Source organism: Antennarius striatus, chromosome 3 (genome assembly GCF_040054535.1).
Source record: "Antennarius striatus isolate MH-2024 chromosome 3, ASM4005453v1, whole genome shotgun sequence".
In the NCBI taxonomy this organism is placed as follows: Eukaryota; Metazoa; Chordata; class Actinopteri; order Lophiiformes; family Antennariidae; genus Antennarius; species Antennarius striatus.
This window is the reverse complement of record NC_090778.1, coordinates 25,665,203-25,685,097: the sequence shown is the minus strand read 5'-3', so window position 1 is coordinate 25,685,097 and position 19,895 is coordinate 25,665,203.

Genomic DNA, 19,895 nt, shown 5'->3' with positions numbered 1-19,895 from the left:
TGGAGCCAAAATAGACAAGTTGAGTCAGAAATTTGATTAAAAAAAAAGAAAAGGACTTGTAGCTCAGATTTCACTGATTAATTTTCCAACCACTCACATGAGAAAGCGTAATGTACTACAAAACTGCTTCGTGAGAGTGAATGAATTCTGTGCAGCAATTTATCCATCTTATTTGCTTTTCCTGCATAGGATAAAGTTCATTAATTCACAATGGTGCTAGCGAACTCATACAGGAGAAAGAAAGGGGGAGGGCGTGGCTTCCTTTGGAGAGCAGCTACCGAGAGATGGAATGAAAATCCTAATGGTTGTCTAATCCCGAACTTCCCAGTAAAAACATTCCATTTCCTCCCAGGCGAAATCTGGCCTTGTTTGCATACAGAGTTGAGGCAGGGACAGGGTGGGCTGGTCAGATCGAGGGGTGGGGGGTGGGGGGGACAAGCTGGAGACAGAGATGGGGTTAGGCCAGGTGGAGGAGTGGTCAGGTGCAGGTGCAACCTGCAAGTCTGGGAACAGCTGGAATGGTGCAAAACATCACCATAAGAGATGGATTTTTTTTTCCTTTCAAGATATACTCAGGTTTTAATGATTGATTGATTGATTGACCCCAATGCCAATCAATCAATCAATCAATCAATCAATCAATCAGGCACTGAGCGCCCCCCAGCGACTGAATCTGGGTTGCGCTATGGACATGAATATACCCAAATAGAAACAAATAAAAATGTAAATGACGACTAAGGTGGAATTGGGGGCTTTAAGGTGTTTTTAAGTCCCTGGCTGCCTGAAAATCTTTGATCTGGACGCCTACCACAGATATGAATTGATTTGAGATGTGTTTGAAGATAATATATCTAACATTACATTCAGACCTTTTTTCTCATGCAGCCCTTTTGCTGCCCACACAGAACTCGTCTATGGTTCACAGATATCAAGGCCTGAAGGAGTGAATTTGAAAAGCAAACTATTACAATCTGTCCTACAAAAATAGAAACCTAAAACCACTAAATTTACATTAAACCTTATTCTGTTTTGTAACTTACAGAGTTTTAGGAGCTATTGATTATTGCTGATTATTATTGAGCTTGCTTACGAAAAATACTTTTTTTCCCTTAAAACTAAACCAGGAAACTCCAAAAATATTGTTCCAGCTTAGGGAATCTATTGTGTGTTTGCTGCTGAGGAGCACAAATATACAGCAGCAGGGTGGAAGGTTCTCACTCATTTGTGTTACATAATCTGGTATGTAATCAAATGACTGAGCTTGTTTGAAATACTCTGAAAGAGCCTTTGTCCACAGGTATTTACTGTATATCATCCATTACATGCAGAGCTGACACACAGGACCACACCGAACAGCCTATAGGTGGGTCTGGTAGAAGGAAATAACTTTATACCTCTGGCCGTTATTTTATATCTACCTTGTGTTTCAGGAACTTTCAAAGTTCGTCATTCTCCTGTCATCTGAAGCTTCTTCTAATGTCAACTGTGCATGTAGCAATAGACATGAAAGTGTTAACAAGTAAACACACACACACACACACACACACACACACACACACACACAAACAAACACACACACAAACAAACACACACGCATATACAGGAAGTAAATCCCTCCACAGCAGGGGCCAAATCATCTGTTCGCAATAGTGCTCTATAAAAGGTAATTACCCTGAACAGACTGTGGTAACACTGCAGTTCACTATCACCTTTTCAACACATCAGAATACTCATCATTACTGTAATGATACAAGCTCCTGGAATAAAAAATAAAATAAAATAAACAATACAATCATTTCCAATGCAGTAGATTTGGGTTAGTGCCTGCACTGATTCTGTTCCTCTATCCCACAAAGACACTTGTTTGCCTCCTGAGGAGTGATGAAAAAATTGTCTTGTAAAAGTGAATACATCATGATTTATGTTAAAGGTGCATTTTGATGCACTTTTTTCCGAAATCAAACTTAACAGATCTCTCCAGGATGGTGACAATAAGTCTGAATTTTATGTGGCATTTCCCTTCAATAAATCCAACATCCTGAGGAGAACAGCCACTTCATTCACAGCAGGCTAGATTAATGTTCATCCTCCAGCATTACATTATCTTCCAAGAGGAACCAGATATTTTTTAATTTTTTTTTAAATTCCATCCCATTTGATTATCCTCAAAGCGCGTTGTCAACCTGAGGGATGGTTGTGCCGCACTGAACTGCTCTGTAGGAATATGCTGAGGGACGTTTGTGAGGCCCACATACACTATTCGAGTGTGGCACTTAAAAAAGAATGAAATTCAAAGTTCAAGTCAATAAAAACAAGTAGATGACTGATAGATAAAAATATGACTGAAGCTAAAAACAAGAACATAACCTCCTTGGTTGTAGAATGGTGCATCCAACACGCAAATATGCGTCCAAAGAGGACTGGCGACACAAAGAAAACCAGAAAAGTATTCAAAATATATGTAAATTTGATGACAATGATGATGATGATTCATAATGGGAGCCAGAGGGAGCATCGATCCACATCCGATATTTGCATGAGGTGGCGAAACTAAGGAGAGAAGACAAGGGATGGAGAGATGTGAGGAGAAAGAAACGCAACAGAATCAGAAATGGACTATGCAGCCGTTTCCACACAATCCATCCCTCCGTGTTCTGAGAAATGAAGCCAGGTTGCTAACAAAAATACTGTGGGAACAAGACTGGAGGTCCTCTCTGGATAATGGGTCCGGATGCTCTGGCTGTGGAGCCCTCACCTGCTGGCCTGGCACCAGCCAGACCCAGAAGGAATTATCAACTTGAATTAGTCGGTCTCATGCAGACAAGCTTGTCCCATTAAGAGAAGGCCACAGAGACTGGCATGTTCCTCCACGTTCCTGTTGTGTCTGACGCTTTAGTTCACAAAGCTGGATGCCAATTAGAGGTTTTGTAACTTGATTTGATTTTTTTTTTTTAATTGTTAAAAGCAATGGAATTTATGCACCTGGCATCAACTATGTTTTAATTGTTTTAACATTATTCTCAGCTTTCATTGCCAGCTTCCACTTCAGTTTTATGTCCCACGGTGCCTCAGGACAACCCTGAGAGGCTTGTAAAATTGCATGGAATATTATAAGTGATAGCATAATGAGCACAAGGGAGTGCTTTGCCAGTTGATAGCTATGCATTGTGGTCAATGAATTCTGTTTGCAGAAGCTTTTGACTGGCTATGATGCAAATATCATAAATATGACAAATAAGAATAGATAAATAACACCTTAAAACCAACAGCAAACCCAACTGTAACCTCACAGTGGCTAAGTGGATATTTAATCATAAAATTTTACACCACAATCAAAAAATCTATATCTTTTTAATCAACTCTAACATTACAAAATGTCAATTACCAAGTATTTGATAGCAACTTAAACACAAAAACGAATAAACACTTCAATTTAGATATTTGTTTAATTATTATCAGGCCAATTTTGATTGAAAAATATTTATATATATTTAATTATTCTGCTGATTCCAAGAGTCAAATAAAATAAACTAATTCATAATACCATTTTCCCATCACCTGAGGTCTTATTTATGCCTCTAGATTGTTTTGACGTGAGTTGCTGAGTTTTGATGGTCGGATAATGTGATGACACGTTGATTTTGCCAACAAAAAGAGTCACGCCTCGCTCCAGAAATCATTTCCCTTTACTTCTGTTAAACGGTGACGTTGTCCAGGGAGAAGTCAGCTTCTGTGTAAACCTGCTCACATCAACAATGTGAGGATTATCTTGTGAGAGACTCCACTGTTTAATTTTCCACCGCAGATGAGGTGCTGTCTGATCAGCTATATCTCTGCATATCTCCAAGGAAACTCACAACAAAGCAAGTGATGTGGTTAAAAGCTTTACTGCTAAACTGAGCATTCATTCTGATTCCTGATGTATTTTATTTTTCCTCTAGGGGTCAGCAGAAGAAAAAAGACTCAACAAGATTCAAGTGTATGTTTCAATTAAGTTTTCGTTAACGATCATGAAAAAGGATATTTATGATGAAATCATTTTTAGTTTCATGGGGGATTTGTTAACAAGCAGTTAAAAATGTACACAAAGCCACAGTAGTCTTCATTCTGTTGTTAAGGTACAATCTGATTAATCTAAAGCTATTACAAATCCTACTATTGCAACGTTTGTTTGCACTTATAATTTTTTGTTATTGGAACTCAGCTTGAGGGAAATCATCTTCCTGCAGATGAGGAAAGAGACAGTGATTTAAAAGAGTAAAGTTAAGACTGCAAAATATGCTGTAGATTTTGACAAGACTCCTGAGTTCGACATCTTTTAATTTATTCATTTTAAATCAACAGCCAATGATAAAAAATAACCTAAAACTCTCAATATACAGAATGTTTTTGAAGCGGTTTGATAGGAAACGCAAGGTGGACATCACCTCCTCTCCTATTGTGGGTACTTCCCACTTTACTATTCTCCTGCCTGATGTGACAAAGAGAACTTTAGATGATAAAAGTGTGAGATAAAACCCTGACGCCAAGGAGCCGAGTATATACAGCTCCAACAAGTGCCAGCATGTCCAGGCAAAGTCGTCTGTGGGTGATGATTAAGTTCTTGGGGATGACACAATGCCTTGTGTTTGCCTGTTTGCTGTAGCCATAGCTCGTCATCACAGAAATCAGAGCCAAAAGCATAAATTGATATCTTTGCAGGGGGAGTTAAAGTGGATGCTGAAAACCCCTGGCGCTAACCGGTGGTGTATAGGTCTTTAAAAACCTGAGACCTTGGAGATAATTTGCATGAGAAAACACTATTCTCCTTTGTCACGGTCACTTTCGGTGGAATCTATATGGCCGGGTTTTTGTTGAGTCGAGTTGACTCATACTGAAAATGGAGTCATTGAATCTCACAGCTGATGTCAAGAGTAAGATACAAGGCTATTAAATCTCTCAAGGGAAAATAATGCATGTGAAGAGTCTGCAGCACTGAGGGAGCTGATAGCATTTTTCCTGTGGATAGGAAAATGGAGCAGCCTCTGTCCTCCACCGCTGGTGGGAACGTCTGTCAGCAAGCCACAGCCGGGTCACATTAATTACCAGTTTTCCCACAATCTGGCCTTTATTAGAAGGGCTAATAGCCACCCTTGAATCAGGTAGATCTGAACTGCCCCACAGAGAGAACACTGAACACTGCCTAATTCATACAGGATGGCCAAAAATATCTCACTGGGTATGTGATGCCAAGGAAAGCAGTCAGGTCTTCACTTATCACGATGGACGTTGTTGGTCTTCGATGGACGGGAGGTGTTGGAGCAACAATCTCTCGCTAATTTCTGCCGGGTTTATGAAAAGTTTATCCTTTAAAACTCAGGTGATTGATCCAGCGTTTATTTCAACGTGGATTTACAAGGCGGGTCATTTCGCAGCAGTTTTTATGAATTTTTTCTTTTTCTTTTTTCATGCAATTGGGTCCAGTTTGGCTGGGAAAAGAGGATCCGTGACTCACAGAGAACATCCATGGAATCTGCACTTATAACGTAAAGGAAAGCACCGGGTCCCTGTTGCCCTGCAATGCTTCCACCTTATTCAGGTTGAGTCACAAAGCAGCAACAAGGAAGGATATTTCCCCTTTTCATAAACAACTCATTGTTAGTTCAAGATAAAATAAGTTCCAAATTGCATTATTTCCCCTGTTTCTCCCCAGCTTTACATGAGGTGCCAATTTTGAAATGTTGAATTTAACAGCTCACATATTAAAAACCCTGAACAACCTTTTAAGAAACGCACAAACAGAATCAGCAGCCCGCGATGGAATAAGAATGACGTAGATGTGACAATAACGTTACTGCGGTGGGGACTGACGCCTGAGGAGAAGGTGAGTCTAACTCCAAATGAAAGAAAACATTTTTGTTTTCTCAAAAGATTTTTTCAATTTTTTTTGGATAAGATTGTGAAACGGCTAATTGTGCCGAGAAAAAAAAAAAAGTTTTATTTCCCCATCTTTGAGGGAATCCTCCCTGCATCCATGATTCTGAACCACCAGGGACCTTAACTGCTCCACACACAATGATCCAGTTTTCAGCATTAAGTAAACAGGAGATGTGGCCAATATTATCTGCACAGAAATAGATTTTCCAGCCAGTAGAGTGCAGAAAAGCAGCTGTACATCCTGGAGGCTCTGGGATGCTGATGACCAAGTGAGGATTGAACTGCTCTCCAAACACATGGGAACCAACTTAAGTGTGAAAGGGCATGAGTATTGAGTGCAGACTGAAGGACAAGTTGTTTGAAGTCTTTGTGATGGATAGACTAGTAGAGGAAGAAACACAGGATAAACAATGCAGTAACAGCAACAGGAGGAAATGAGGTCGAGTGAACAGGAAGGTGGCCCTGCTTCCGGTTGAAGATGTGAATACCTGGTTTTAGTGGTTCTGAGTGCTGAGAGGTTCACAGATTCTTGGAATTCATTGGGGGTTAACATTAATTCTCTCACACATAACAATGCAGCACTGCTTCATTTAAATGACGCGCTAACTGTTTCATAGGAAAGTTCGTATTTCCTACATTCCTGTGCAAAACAAAGACAGTTTTCTTTTAGGGCTTTCTTCATATTTTGTGAAAGTAGATTTTTTTTCTATTGGACAAGGCAAAATCATACAGTAAAAATAATTAAATGTGTCACATATGTTCATGCATGCATGTTTCATGCAAGTTTTTTGATAAGAAAAATCTAAGACGTAAATATTTGATCTTGATTTTCACAATTCTTCATCAGTCATGTCTAACCGCTCTGAAAGGAATCACATTTTTATTTGCCGTCGCTATTTTTATTTGCTGAATTCACATTCAGTGAAGTGACAAAACATCAGGATGTCTGTGACCTCACTGTACCTGAAGAGTGAAGCTGTTTTTTGTTTTTTTTAAATTTTAAAATATATTTGTTTTAAAAATTTAGATTTCATGAAGAAGAAGAAGAAGATTTTTAAAATCCTGTTTATTCATAAAAGTCAAAATACAAGATATTCACGTTGACGCAAAATCCAAAAGAAGAATTATACTTTCATAATCCCCATTGGAAACTTTTTTTTTTTCACTCTTTTGGCCCACACAGGTCTTGAACCAGCCCCCAGCCCAAGACCTAGTGGACTGAACTACTGCCGCCTCTGATTCAGCAGAACTCAGAATCACTCTGGAACTATGTTTTTTAATCCAATAACAACCCATGAATGGAGGAGGGAACCAAAAATATGACATAGACATAAAAAACCAGCCATTCTTCAACAAACACCCACGAAAAAACAACACAGTTAGGAATTGAGTGGATTTTCTGTCAGTGGTGGTGCTGATCAGTTGTGGGAAATACACACCGTACCATATAACTTTCGCTGAATGTAGCCCGCATGAAACCATATCCTACACACAGTACTATAGCATTCAGTAGCACTGCCTTTTATTTGACATTGTTACAGATAAAGCTATTTTATGTACCTTCTTAAAAATTTACAGTCATTTCTCTTTTTTTTTTTCACACCGATTTTTTTTTTTTTTTTGGCTTGAGTCATTTTTTGTCCTCGATCATAAAAACCCAGAGTTTCCACAGAACACAAATTAAGAGTATCAGAGGTATTAAACCGACTAACAGCGGGCCTCATATTTAGCGAAATAACCGATACATTCCAGGAAGGTTAGCTTCAGAACCTCTGGCACCGCACATGGTGATGCAGGGAACAGAAAATTAATGCCAGACGTTTGCACCCAATTAAAGGTATAAAAACCAAAATAAAATATCGTTTACAAATATCCACTAGAATAAGTAATTATTCTGTAATGCAGACTGGTTCTGGGTCCAGACCATGACCTTGTCTTTGCCTTTTAAGTTTCCACTACCAGCAGAGACTAAAAGCCTGACGACATTGTGAGACCTATTCAGTTTGCCAGTCCCTTATCTCCTTATAGTAATATCTGCATTAAGCTCTGGTCCAAATGAGTTTATTGCCTTTGCCAAGGAGCAATTTTTGCGGTCATTAATTTTGTTTGTCCGGTTTGTTTTTAGCAGGACTTCTCAAAAAGTTACAAATGGATTTTTTTGGAGGTGGCAGGATAGGTTCCAAGGAACAATCCATTAGAGTTTAATGTTGATCTGGATCATCATCTAGAGCCAGAGCATTTTAAAGAACTCTGACACACCAAGAAATAGAAGTTGTTAACCCTAAACCCCAATCCTACCACACACATTGTTGAATCTGGACCCAGGAAATATTCTAGATCTGGTGATCTACACCGTCAGAACTTACGAGTTTACGAGTAAAGTCACTGCTGTCAGATGACAGAATGAATCTGCATATTTTTTAAATCTTTAAATATGTGACCCTTACTGTCACTGAGGTTCACGGACCCGTTCTCTCTCTTATGTCCCACAAATGAAGCTAAAGACGGATGCTGATTGAAACCCCTTTTTAAAGGCCTGTGCATAAAGTTGATCCACATCCTACAGAAAACTTCCACTTAAAACCAGCTGATTTCATGTAAAATTTATCAAACAAACAATGACACCAGTGGTATGTAGTGGTTTTTATGGACACGGACTCATATTAAAAAGGACACAGTATGATGGGAATGCTGCCTTTAAGGGCAATGACATTATGGGGGAACTGAGCTACCTTGGATGAGTTTTGTGCTTTCTGAATGAACCTAATTTCATGTTTCACATTAAAAATCTATTGCATGCATGTCAAGAAATTGCCATACATTGATGACGGGTTTTAGCATCAATGGAGCACAGATTACGACAGGAGAAACCTGCGCAGCATAGCAGAAATGATGTGACTCAGCTTACACATGCTTGGCACAATGGCAGCTTTATGGCTGCTCGCAGGTGGCCCTTTAAAGTTTTCAAACTTCCTGTGTAAAGCGGCTAAGTGACTGCGTCCTGACTCATCTTCATGAGAGTGGTGATCTGCATGTGCACCTGCATGCTGACAGGCAGCAGGGGTTGCCAAGCCCTGGGATATCCACAGACAGAAAGAGAAGGCAAAACTCAATTTATTACCGACTGAAAATGATTTTAGAATATTCCTACGTCTGAGTGGAGGTCAATACAGGTCAATCTTTTCTACAAAGTGGTGTCTGGCGTCGAGCCGGGAGCTATTTTTGTGCAGAAGAACAGAACAGGACATGTCAATGAAAACAAAATTACAGGTTTTTCTCCAAACAGGCTGGTTGTCATCCCAGATGTAACTATGCTTCCCAGGACATGAGCTGTTTACTAGCTCATGAATTTCTCAATGGAAAATATTCACCCCAACAAAGCCACCGCCGCTGCTGTTACTAAGTGCACAGCTCTCCTTTTCCACATAAAACAAGCGTCTCTAAATTTGTGCAGTTTTCAGTTCAACTTACCAGAATTATTGCGTCTCCCTGCCGGTCGGTGTGATCAGGGGCTTGAAGAGGAGAAAAGAAATAAACAAGAACAGAAACGAGGAAAAATTCTATTTTTTTTAAGAGCTTAAGTATTATGTGTGTTTTATTCTAATTTTATTCAGTTGCATTGTATTAATGACTTTAACCAGTGATGTTAATCCATTTACCAGTATATTTAAAGCTTTGTGGGACTTACGGAACTTGTTTAGTGATTTGTTATGTAACCCCCCAAAAGAGGGGGTCAAACTGAAACAACTGCATCATGAGTTTTCCTGGGCTCCTTACCAAAAGTTTATTATATGCTATTTGATTTAAATACATCCACGTCAGCCTCTACAAGGTCATTTTCTGCTTTTAGATGATTCATGCGGCTCAAAAGAGATAAATTAAAATAGATATTGGTTGAAATTTCTGTTCAAGCAGCGACTTCTTAAGACATTCATGTTACATCACATCAGTTAACTGAAAAACTTAAATCCATCAAAGCTTCTAGTATAAAATCTCGCCACCACTGAAACGGAGTCCGATTTTTATGATTGCTTACACTCACGTGTGTTCAGATCTTCTTCACGTCCTTCAAGCTGAAGGATGAAACCAGGAAGGAGTTTTACAATCCTGAAAATTGGCTTTTTAGTTGAAGCTCTTGCTTGTTGTCTTGCCCCACAAACTCTACAACCAAAATCAGCTCTATATAAATAACATTAAAAATCCACTTGTGTCAGATAGAACTATGATGGATAGGCCAACATTCTGCCAGCTGGGTTTGTGATCCATTACATCTTTAAACTGTAGGGACCTCATTGGGGTCCGGTGAGGACACTTGCAGGAAATGTGGTTTACGCATTCCCCTCTGTGCACAAAGCCATTCTTCACTTCTTCTTTCCATGCAAGCAAAAGCTAGTTTATCATGTCATCCTAGACAAGAATGCAAACATACTCACTAACAAATACCAGGGAAGAACGCCATGAAACTCATTGCTGGAGCCAGTTCAATAATTACCCGGGGATTTTGAACGCACTCAGAATTAAGATCATCAATTTCGCTGTGAGCTCAAACCAACATATTAAACCCTTTTGGTATGTAGACAGAAAAAAAAAGGGCATAAATTTAGCTGAAACACGGCCAATTCTATTAAACATGTGCTTATAAAGTACAGTGGTGTTAGCACTACCCATGTGCTTCTGAGCAATATATACGATATGCATCACAGATCCAATCCTTTCAAGAGCTCTCCAGCCGAGCAGATGAAATTTAAAATGTCTCAGGGAAGTGAAGACGGATCTGCCAAGAATGCTCACATGAAAGGTTTGCGTTATTCTTCCCACTCAATATGAGCGCTAAATATGGTTTATACTCCTCAGTTATATAAACCCATTGGGCCAAAGTGAAAAGGACTCATAAAAAAGCAGCACTCATTTACTTTCCCTTTGACTCTCAGATGTAGACCAGCCACGCAAGAAAATACCTTCAACAAGAGTTTCTGGTCCTTTTCTTCCTCGATCTAATGGTTGTAGACACGAGGAGTAAACTGGTCTCAAAACTTTCCAAAACAGGTCCCATGAAGACTCTGAAAGATGTTGTAAATATGTGCCAAAGCCATCGGACGCAGGTTTTAACTCCTACATCGAGCATGTTCACCCGGAGATGGAAACAGTTTGTGCAGCTGGCAGATTATAAATGGAAAAAATTTAATTAATTATTATTATAATTATTATTATTACCGAACTAAAGCACACAACAATGAGAAGATCAAACATTCAGCTTAATTAACACTGTGATGCAATGACAAAGAAAGAGCCAAGAGCTTCTGTGTCTTTGACATCGTCCAGTTCTCCATCCATCTATCTGTCCATCCATCCATCCATCTTCTCCAAATAATCCACACTCAGCTCATGGTGGCAAAAGACAATGAAAAGTTCTCCAAATGTTCCTCATGCCAAAAACAATTTCCAGTTATCCTAGTGGGATTCCAAGGTGTTCCCAGGCCAGATCAGATGAGTAATCCCTGCAGGAAGTTCTGGGTCAATCCCAGTTGGACATGCCTGCAAAAAAAAGCAGGAGGTGTCCTGGAGGCCTCCGACCCGGATGGATGGATGGGTAATTTCCTTATTACTAAACATAGAGTAATGTTTGTTGAAGGTGCATGATTTCAGCAGCTTGGTAAATATTAGAAGCTTTGAACAATGACAATAATCTCATTAAAGAGGATCTGTTTTGATAGAGATGAGTGATAAGATTAAAAGTAAGAGAGCATGCATCTTTTCTCTTTGTGTCACCTTTTAATTTATCTCCCATTGATGGCTTGACATCCGCCCTCCTGCTAACAGAGACAAAGAAAGGAGGCTGTGACCCAGCCTCGGCTTGTTTGCTCTCCCTCAGTTTGATTTAGTTCTTGACGGATAAGTGGAAAATGCATGGCAACTTCACCATCTTTGCTTGATACAAGAGGATATATTTGGCAGTTGTAAATAGCTTTTCTGTCAGTGAAGCTGACACTGAAAATGCTCAGGAAAACTTTAGCCTTTCCATTTTAGGCAGACGGGAATTTACCAAGAGTGAAAAAGCATTGTCTGGCTCTAAAAACAGGACACGCTGCCGTTGATCAACACGCCACTGGCTCTCTTAAGATTTTACACCCCACCTTTTTTCATCTGATCTGTCAAGTCATTAGCAAGCCGACGATTTTCCTTCTGACTTCCCCCGTATGACTCCAACAATGAACAAAGGCTTTGCTCAACATGACTTTCACTGAGCTCCGTACAAACCGAACAATAATCCACCCAACGTGTGTGCGAGTGGGTTAGAGCCAGTCTTTTCTTTCACCAAAAAACGAAACACGTGGATATAAAGGGATGGTGAGGTAAATCGGGCAGACAGCAGGCAGTGAATAGGTGGTATTGTATACCAGAGCCTTGGAGAAACTAATTTCAAGAAGGTTGCGTTCTCAACCTGAGCAGAGAGAAAATGGCTTTTAATGAACGACTTTGCAACTAAAAGGAAGTTGAGAAGAATGAAATAAAACACTTCAAATCAAGTATGCTAAATTAAGACTATTGCCAGGGATTCATATTGTAGATCTTTATCAACAACTGTGAATCAGAGTTACATGAACCTGAAATTCAGTTGCTATGGCACCAGAACTGTAAACCACTGTCCCCTGTTCGTCTTTATGAAACAAAAACACAAATTTGTAAATTCCGTTGTGTATTATCCGCACACGCACGCACACACACACACACACACCACACACACACACACACACACACACACACACACACACACACACACACACACACACGCACACACACAGGGAGTTTTGGAGGAAGGCCTGCAGAGATGTTCTTTCAGCTGGATGCGATCATAATCACGCTGGCAATCGCTGATTTCTCCAGTGATGTCAAACAGCTTGTAAACCTACCTGCGTTACCCAACGCCGGTCCAGCTGGACGCTACGGTGGTCCGATTGAAGACATAGAACCTAAAAATTTATGTGAGATTTCTTTACTTACTAATCTAGACTCAACCTTCTCTCTCCTTTTCACTCTCTTAATCTGACTACTCCATGGCTACTCCTGAGGAGTCCAGGAACCGAACCTGTTTGTTGAACAGTGCTTTAAAAATTGCTTCGACTGCACCAAACCTTCATTTCTGAATATAAACATCAGGCCAACCACAGCTGTGAATTTAATCCATTGGCAGAAAATCGTATTTGAACAGCTTACGATGGACGCCAGTCATGCAACTGTAGGTCTGACGCTGTCAACAACACTGAACCTTTGCAAGACTAACTCGGTTTGCTGCCATTCTCAACTAAGCATCTAATTTCTCCGGTATGTGACTGAACCTTTAGCTTTCCGGCTGCTCCCGGATGCTGGAGTGGACTGCCGTCATCCCGCGGAGGCCCAACAGAGCTCCTGGATCTAGGCAAGCTTCCAGCCCCAGAAAAACACAACAGCCCATCTTCCTATCCCCAGGGTATTCTCACTCAGGTCTTAGACTGGCGTTTTGCTGTACCACACTGCTTTCATTAAGCCCGTTTACTCCTTGTTTCCCTCCGCTGGGCATCTCCTCCCCATCTGTGTTCACTCAACAGCGATCGGCCATGCTGCCGAGGCTCTGGAAGACACTGAGGTTGTGTTTCAGTGAGGATGCACAGATTTTACTACAAATCCCCTTCATCTCTCCGTTATCCAGTGTGGATAGTGTGTGTGCTGTGGAATTAGCCGACCGTAGCTCGATAACGCTTCCTACTCTATTTTGTGCTCCGTGCTCAATTTACAAATTAAGCTAACGGCTGTGCTTTACGGGCCTAGCAGTAAAAGCAGTTAAATTTGTAACTATAATGAATTTAATTTTATGATGTGAAGCGGTTGGCACTGTTGCCTTACAGCAAAAGGGTTCTGAGGTTGAACCTTGACCCTTCAGTGTTGAGTTTGCACATTTTCCCCATATCTGCATGAGTCACCTCCAGCTGCTGATAGCTGTGAGGCTCCAATGAAGATTTTATCTTGAAAAAAAAAAGAAAAAAAAAGGTGTAAGTAATTTCTGTGAGGGGTTTTAAAACAAGTACCCTTCTACTTCATCGGTTTAAGAGGAATTATGTAACACCGTGGAGCTCCAGAAACATTTTGTGGGTGAAGAAACTTTCCTTCGCCATGGGGTGAGAAGATAATAACTGAAGTTTCATTTTTTGGGGGGAACTGTTTCTTAAATTGAACTTTGGGAAAGTGAAACCAACACATTTTGAGTCGATCAACTGCGATGCAAAAACAGCATTTGGCTGCAGAGTCCATGATTGCGGGTGCAGGATTAATAGACGCTGGTTTGGAGATTCTGTTCTGTATCCAACTCATTTGTAAAGAGCTCGGTTGTGTTGATGTGTTTTGGCTCGTTACAGTCCAATCACATATAATGCCTGTAATTTGATTGAGGCCACATTGGTTTGACTCGCGGTCGTCACGGCGGTTGCATCCCCCGAGGGTCAGAATCCATCTCTCAGACGCTGGTCTGCTCATTTTCATTAGGCTTCAATAAAACTAATGCATCGTTTTTCATTATTCATTTGTGTAAAAAAAACAACAACATTTTATTCTTTTATTTTATTTGTCTGTTACTGAGTGGGAGACTTTTCTTTCATTTACACACTGCGACAGAGCGCGGTAATTACAGTCAGCAGAAGGTCTGGAGTGGAGAATGCTTTGCCGGAGCCTCCAACCATTCCTGGAAATTCATGTAAAATTATCAGAAAGTGTGTATCCCAGGCATAAACCACAGTAAATTGAAAGCTGTTCTTGAACTAGGCCTATTTAAAGTGCATGCGTGGTTTTGGTCTATTTTGAAAGATAATATATTTTCCCCGACAGTCAGACTCACGGTAAGTGGTACAGGCACTGAGTAATAGACGTTTGGAATAAAAATTAACTTGCAGATGACCTAAAACAGACTCTTATTAGCTGGAAAATATGATGGGTCACAGCTTTGAGAACAACACCAGTCCAAATGGATGGGTATTCTATGAGTCAGATCGTTTTAAATAACACAACAACAGTTTGGGGATCTGCTTCATCTCATTAATGGATCAGCAAAGGACTTGAATCATCAAACAAGATTATAGATCCACCTGAGCTGGTTTGCTCTATTCTTTGAACTGCTTTCCATGAAACTTCATAGGGGGCTTTTGATGGAACTCACTCAGATTTGGTACAGATCATGACAGAGGGACAGATCCAAGAATGATTTACTGTCTTTCTTTAGCACTGCAAGACATTGTGCTCAATTTGTCAGCTAATAATCAATTAATGATCATGCCAAATCCAGTATTAGAAGCCAATTCTGACATTAGGTGCATCATTCTCACCAATAATTGATCTGATGCAGAAAGTCTCAGTAAAGGTGTTGAGTCACCAGGAGCCTCTGGAGCAACTATGATGTTGCTCGGTACAAATTGTTCCAACTCTAATGAGAAGATATTCTCCTATGTGTCAATCTGACGATGATTCACATCATTTTATTCTTCACCTCTGAGTTAAATAGACCCCCAACGTCATCAAACTCTTCTGTGACCCTCATGTTCTACATGGAATCTTTGGTTTTTTTCCACCCAGTTTCTCATTTTCTTTGCCAGCAGTGAAATGAATGTACATATAACTGCTAGCGTAAAAATTAAGTTCTTTACGTCGCTCAAAATGCTTTTGGCAATAAGTATGCAATGGACATGGAAAATGTGGCTGCAACAAGACACAGAAATTGTGTACCCAGTTGACCACAAAGCAACAATGCCATAAACATCCTGGCATCTGGCTTATGTTGCTGTCATAAGCTGTTCTCAAATTCAATTACAAAGTCAACATTCTCCAAGAAATGTTGAAGGGCTCTTGATGGAGTGCTATGTACATAACCCTGATTAAGGATCATGCATAGATGCGATGAATACCACAAGACCGTTGAAAAATGCTCCGGCGTTGTAAATCAAAACCACAACGATTCTCCACATTTCAGGCTCCGTTCATTAAAATTAAAGCTGTATATAAAATACATTTAACAACATGGGGATCACTGCGAAGGTGAGAGTTATGGCTTGATGGTGTACATGGAATTTACTTCATTTACTTTCTCAGCCACAACACACTCACACGTGTATATGCAGACACAAATGCAACCCCCAGGGGAATCAAATGGAATTTAAATCAGAGGGACGGAGCAGATAGACGGATTTAAGGATTTTAGCCATCAATCTGTAAAGGAGCAGGCTGTGCACACAAAAGGCTTATGATACAGCAACAACACTACAGCTTTTGTTCTGGTAAATATCTGTAACATGCATGATGTATGTAATGAATGAAGTTTGAATTTACACAAACACAAATTCAACTCAGAGCAGAATTTGATTTTGTGGCCCCACTGTCAATACTAGGGATTATCTAATCTAATCTAACACAACTACTATCGCAGACACTTCAAAATATTACAGAGACAGAGTGCTAACTAAAAAACAGTTCACATTGAAATTTATGCACACATCTACATGTCATAAATTGGTACCTTGTGATATTTAAGGATTTAGTTACTATGGTTACAGATTATCAGTGTGAGTATCATTAATGTCAAATGAGGGCTTCAGGGTTGTAACTCAAAAAACTTTGTGCACACACGCCACATGAGAAGAGGTGGCTTTTTATTTTGGAAATGTGGAAACTGAACATTCTTCATTCTACATGCTCAGTCAGACTGAACCCTCGTGAACCCCGACAGTCGAATGTTTTTCTTTTCAGTATTTGTTGTTGCGACTGATGGAGAAGTGACAGATCCAAGACAAAGGACACTCAATTTTTCCGTTATGACTGAGTATTTACACTTTAAAGTGTGTCACATTCCAAAAGTTATAAGTTAGTTTTCTACGGCATGAAATAGTAAAGACCCTTTGTGTAAGATGGTGCCACCGAGAAGCATGTGCACGTGCATGTGCAATCAAACCATGTATGAACTACTCACAACTGTGCAGCGCATTCAAGATTAAATCTGCAATGGTATTAGCATGCAAATTGAAAAACAGGCAGTATTTCCTTTGGATTAACAGCCTGTGCCTGTGACTAAACATAAATGCTAGACCATAGCTCTTATCACACAGCCAAGTGAAATACTGTAAGAGTACAGTCCATACCCATGGGCTTCCTGAGGGAGCTCTCCGCTGGTTTAGTCATAGAAGTCATTAAAATGTGCTTTTGGTCACATTTTAAAATAGATTCAGGTACAAGCATCACTCTGACACAGCAGAATTCATCAGGATGGATTAATGGGAGGATGTGACGCAGGCACACACACACACACACACACACACACACACACACACACACACACACACACACACACACACACACACACACACACACACACACACACTTACACCTTCTCACAAACACACTCACACCCTCACCAAAACGGGGTTTTTGTCAGTGATGGAAAATACAGCTGGCTGAGATAATTACAAGCCGACCCGACAGATGTTTCAGACGAACTTAGGACACAAGAAAATTGCACAAATGAAACTTCAAGAAACAAAACCAAAACACACAGTTTCTGATTTTGTATGAACGCAGTAGATTAGAATAGGTAAGAGTTTAATTTATGATTGGTGAATTGGTGATGTCTATTGGAAATCCAGGAATACTAAACCATATACTTATAGAAAATTGCTGCAAAACTAAAAACTGACATGAAGCTAACCCATTCGTCTTGGCTGGGGGGTGGGAGTGGGGGAGGGCCTCCTGTCATTTACGGTACGAGATGAGCCCTTCGCATGGTTCTCATCACTTCCCGCTTCTCCGTCATAGCAGCATGATGGGATATTTACAGTAGCTCTGAAATCAGCAAACCTGAATTCCTGGAGGGACGCGCCAGTCATCAAGGTGTAACTCAGTCGACTCAGCCACCAATCATCCATCTCCCTTTGAAGCAACTCTTTATAGTAGTGTTTACCACCATTGCCTCCTCAAAAAAAGAAACACTCAATCACTTGGGTTTTAGAGACATTTAAAATTGAGTAATTGAAAACACTTGTCTGTGTGAACGGATGTGGGCACCCCTCCAAAATGTATTCCTGAGATGCCTGAGCTGGAGACAGATCCAGATGGGTCTGAACTGAAACCAGATGGCTGGGTGAAGGGAACATAGCCCTGGTACTCCTGCATGTAGCGCAGAAGACGGATTCCTTGTAAGACTCAGCCACGGTGAATTTGCTCCGTGTGCATTTTAATCTTTTATGTGCACTCAGAAGATGGACCGTAAACAGAAGAAGAATTACACCAATTATATCAAATCCATGGAAAAGACTATTTGATGACATTCATTGAGGGGTTATAGAACATCTAATACTTAATGCATATTCAACAAGCTCATCTTTGAGGTCGACATAAATATGGCAAAGTTGAATTAGATAGATTTATTAGGATGCTTGAATATTATCGTTTACTACTCCTAGTGGGAGTTTTGCTGCAAGAAAGATGTTGGCATTTAAACATAAGACCGATTCAGAAGCATTAGAAGTTTAGCTGTTAGATTTAAAAGGTATTTATCTTTGATGAAATTGTAAACATATTACTTCCATATCTCACTTGGTGTTTGAAGCTGCCCCAGCTGAATGGAACGGTTGCTCCCTCATTATTCTAGAGGTTCTGATGATGTAGCCTCAGAATTTTAAGGGCATTTGCTCAAACAAAGTTCAATTAAAATTATAAATTCCATTGAAATCAACGTTGCTGCTGTTGAGCAGAGCTTTTGTAAACTCACCTGCCCCTAGTGGATATACAGTAAGATGGCAGGTGTTTCAAAGAGCAAATGCACGATAAGAGGCAAAGTTCTGGGAATAATACTGCTCATTTAGCGATTCAAAGAGTTCTGCGAAAGGCTCTGCCCTTTGGGAAAGAGTGTGGGTTCGATAAATTAATGCTTTTCGAATGTATCTTCAGCGGCACTGCTCACGCAATGAGACAAGACTTATTTCCACCGTCTTCAAAAGCATTCCCCCTAAAAATGTTTCCAATCAGAATTAGCAACAGCGAAACACACACGATACCAAAACCACACTCTTTCTGGTCGTTGGGCCGGCGATCTGCCCGATTCTTTTCATTCTCGGAGGAGAAAAGAAGTCATTTCAGCCTTCATGTGAGGAAGGAAAAGTGAAGGCACCACTACAGAACAACAAGGATGGAGATCAGGGGATCTTAACTGTGTTAATATTTGTTGAATAGTCTTTGTTTTATTTCTGATGTTATTTATATTCTGGTCTTATGAATGTGTTTACTTTCAGCCCATTTGCCCGCTGTAAAACATCAGTTGCCCTCTTAGTTACGCCAATTTAAATTTTCTCTTTAACTCAAAGTGCTCTGATAACTATCAGATTTTGAACTCTGCTTTTCATATTTAGGCACCTGTATTTTATGTTGTTGAAGTGGGAGCAGAGGCTGGATCTCCTGCTGGGGGGGTGGGGGGGGGGCACATGGACATGAGGAGCACAGCTAAACTCCACATCTAGATGTTGTGTCCAGTCATCTACGACTCCTCTGCTGCACACAAATGCAGAGTTAAATTCACTCGATTAATCTCTGTCAGATCGCAATCCAGGAAGTGATTTTAAACACATTTGTTGTGGCAAATTGTTTGTATATAAACGCTATCGTCAGGAGGCAGGACTGACGACCATGTGAGGAGGGGTGTTGTCAGATGTCTTCTGCGAACACATTCTACATCTAGTGACTTTAAAATCTTTAAATGCTAATATTGTTAGCGAAAAATAATTAAGCGTTGGAATTTAACTTTTGGTGCATCGCCGTCAAAGAGTTGTATCACGAGGTTTCGAAAGTTGGTGCATTTAATAATAAAAGAGAATCTGCGCTGCCTTGGCGAATGCGAGCACTTCCAAGCATCTAGTTTTCGTCACATTTGGATAAACTCTGCAGCTTCATGTTGCAGTGTGTTTTCATTCCAGGCT